Source organism: Asparagus officinalis, chromosome 4 (assembly GCF_001876935.1).
Source record: "Asparagus officinalis chromosome 4, Aspof.V1, whole genome shotgun sequence".
NCBI lineage: Eukaryota > Viridiplantae > Streptophyta > Magnoliopsida > Asparagales > Asparagaceae > Asparagus > Asparagus officinalis.
In genome coordinates this window covers 18116449-18119526 of record NC_033797.1, presented here as the reverse complement: position 1 = coordinate 18119526, position 3078 = coordinate 18116449, and positions in this window count along the sequence as shown.

The following is a 3078-nucleotide window of genomic DNA, read 5'->3' as shown; positions in this document are numbered from 1 at the left end:
AGTTAACATGTTACGAAGAAAGTTAACATATTATGGTGAAAGTTAACATGTAATAGTGAAGGTTAACATATTATGATAAAAGTTAACATGTTACGAAGAAAGTTAACATATTATTATGAAAGTTAACATGTTACTGTTTACATTATTTGTCATCCACATCAGAAAATACAATAAGAACAATAAAGGTCAAACTTGCTACATTGTTTGTCATCCACATCGACTGTTTACACAACTAAACTAAATATACACAATACAGACATGCACACAAGTTTTGGTTCAACCAATCAATTTTTAGAACAACTTTTTCTCATCCTTATCAAATGTCTTTGCTTGATTCTTCTGTTGTCACCCTTCTATTAGAAGTTCAGCTGCTAGCCTCCCACAAATGACATCAGATTCAGCATCGGGAGTAGTTACTTGATTCGTATTCACCCCAATCGGTTATAGCCTTCACATATAAGGGAAAGAAAATTCCACAATCAAAACTGCATGATATAAAGTAACAAACTAGTTAGATATATGATGCCGGATAAAATGAAAAAGATCAAATTTGTGAAATATTAACATTTCAGACTGTCGCTCGCAAGGGACGGCTTTAACATACGATCAAACATGTGTGACAAGAGAGATGACGGAATATGAATATCATGTAAAAGGATTTCTGAAACTAGTTTCATAATATAAAGATTTGGGGAACAAATTTCAGAATATGAAGATTTGGCGAACTAATAGCGAAACACCCTACAAATATTTGATCCCTCTATCTAACTTCTAATACCAATCAACCTCATTTTCTCCTTCAAACGTCGCAAGAATTATCATCTTATCAAATCGTGCCCCCAACGAGAGCCCCCTTCAACTTTTCAAGAGTGCTCACCCAAGTTACAAGTCATCAAGAATTTACAACTCACCCAAAAATATCAATCGTACAATCAAATTTCGACCCTTGATTTTCTTCCTTCTTCTCTTAGATATCTCGATTTTTATCAAGTAACCCGGCAAATATAGAAGTGAAATTCTCTTAAAGGAAGAAAGGGGAAGTTTCAATTTCAAAATTAAAACGATACAAACCCAACCGTGACAGATTCAAACTCACCAGGACGACAGAGACAATAGAACTTCTCATCCTCTGCTCAAGGAAACAAAAACAAAGCACGCATCTTTATTAGAAATCTCTCAGAAGTAAAAAAAATTCCCAAAATCAGAAAAAGAAAATGTAACGAATCGAATCCATAAAAAATTTACCGATGGTGAGAGCTTTGACAAGGGCAGTCCATCGGCCCTTGTAATCCCTGAAGATGTCTTCGAGTGTGCGAGGGCGGAAGTCGACGCCACGTGCTTCCATTTCCTGCCTCGGGGATTAGGCTTTCTTAGTCGCCAATGTTTTTTTTTTGAAAATCCCAGAATGCTCGGAGGATGAAGAAAAGGGTTTTAGAGGGAGAAATAGAGGGAGCTTATTAGGTGATACCTTCGGTTTTAGAGGAGGTTGAGGAAGAGTAGATCAGCTTCGGTGTCTGTGACCGCGGTCAGGTCACCTCCGAGGCGGCAGGAGGTATCAGTGATTGTGGAGGAGGATGGGATCCAGAGCGCCATCGAAGCAAATTTTCCTCCCTCGTCCGCACACGTTCACCGACGGTGGCGGCTTCTTCTCGTTGTCGCCTCCGCCCAATTTCACGGAGGTTTGAGCGTGAGAAGAGATGAGAGGGAGAGAAGCCAGAAAGGTCTTGAGAGGAAGGAGAAGGAGTTGAGGGTATTTTAGGTATTCCTAATTAATGGCTCACTGTGTTATCTTGGAAAAAGAAAAAAGGGTTGAAACACAAGTGTTCTTGTATTTGGGCTTTGACACCCAAAAAACAATAAGGGGGCCTAGTCACATCCCATTTAATATTTTGGGGCCTTAAAACATTTTTCCCAAGAGATGAGAGGGAGAGAAGCCAGAAAGGTCTTGAGAGGAAGGGGAAGGAGTTGAGGGTATTTTAGGTATTCCTAATTAATGGCTCACTGTGTTATCTTGGAAAAGGAAAAGGGGCTGAAACACAAGTGTTTCTTGTATTTGGGGTTTTGACACCCAAAAAAAAAATAAGGGGGGCCTAAGTCACATCCCATTTAATATTTTGGGGCCTTAAAACATGTTTTCCTAGTTTTTTTCCCAAACTGAATTTTTTTTATTCCTCCAAATTTGTCCATTTTGTCTGCAGATTCTTTATCAATTACCAAAGAAGGTAAACTAGGATATTCAAGAAAACTAATAATATATGTTATATGACTTACTCATGTTGAATCGTGGGCTTATTAATTTTCCATAATTTATGTGTGCTTTTGTCTTGCTCATGGAGCTAATAAAGGTTCGTGAGTTACTCTAATAATTATATTACTCTTTACATGTCATGATTAAAAATCATGCTATTTTAGCCTTTTCATTTCTCTTTATTCCTTCTATACTTTTATGTGTCCTTCCTCCCTTTTGCACCAATTAAGAATTCATGTTAGCTTAATATATATACTATGTTTGTTTATGATTATTGGCATGATATGAGAAATATGTGGATTTCAAAATATTTCCGTTTTAGGGTCGTCAAATTTAAAATGAATTTATTTAGAAAAATTCTTTAAGGACCCAAAATATGGGACCAATAGGGGGACAAGTGAGGTGTCCCCCTCCTATTGGATAATGAGTTGGCCATCATTAATGATGGCCAACTCATTATCCAATAGGAGGGGGCCACCTCACTTGTCCCCTTTATTGGTCCCTTATGAGCTTTGCTACAGGGACCCAAAAATATGGGACCAATAAAGGGGACAAGTGAGGTGTCCCCCTCCTATTGGATAATGAGTTGGCCATCATTAATGATGACCAACTCATTATTCAATAGGAGGGGAACACCTCACTTATCTTTTTTATGAGCTTTGCTACAGGGACCCAAAAATATGGGACCAATAAAGGGGACACCTCACTTGTCCCCTTTTTTTATGAGCTTTGCTACAGGGACCCAAAAATATGGGACCAATAAAGGGGACAAGTGAGGTGTCCCCCTCCTATTGGATAATGAGTTGGCCATCATTAATGATGACCAACTC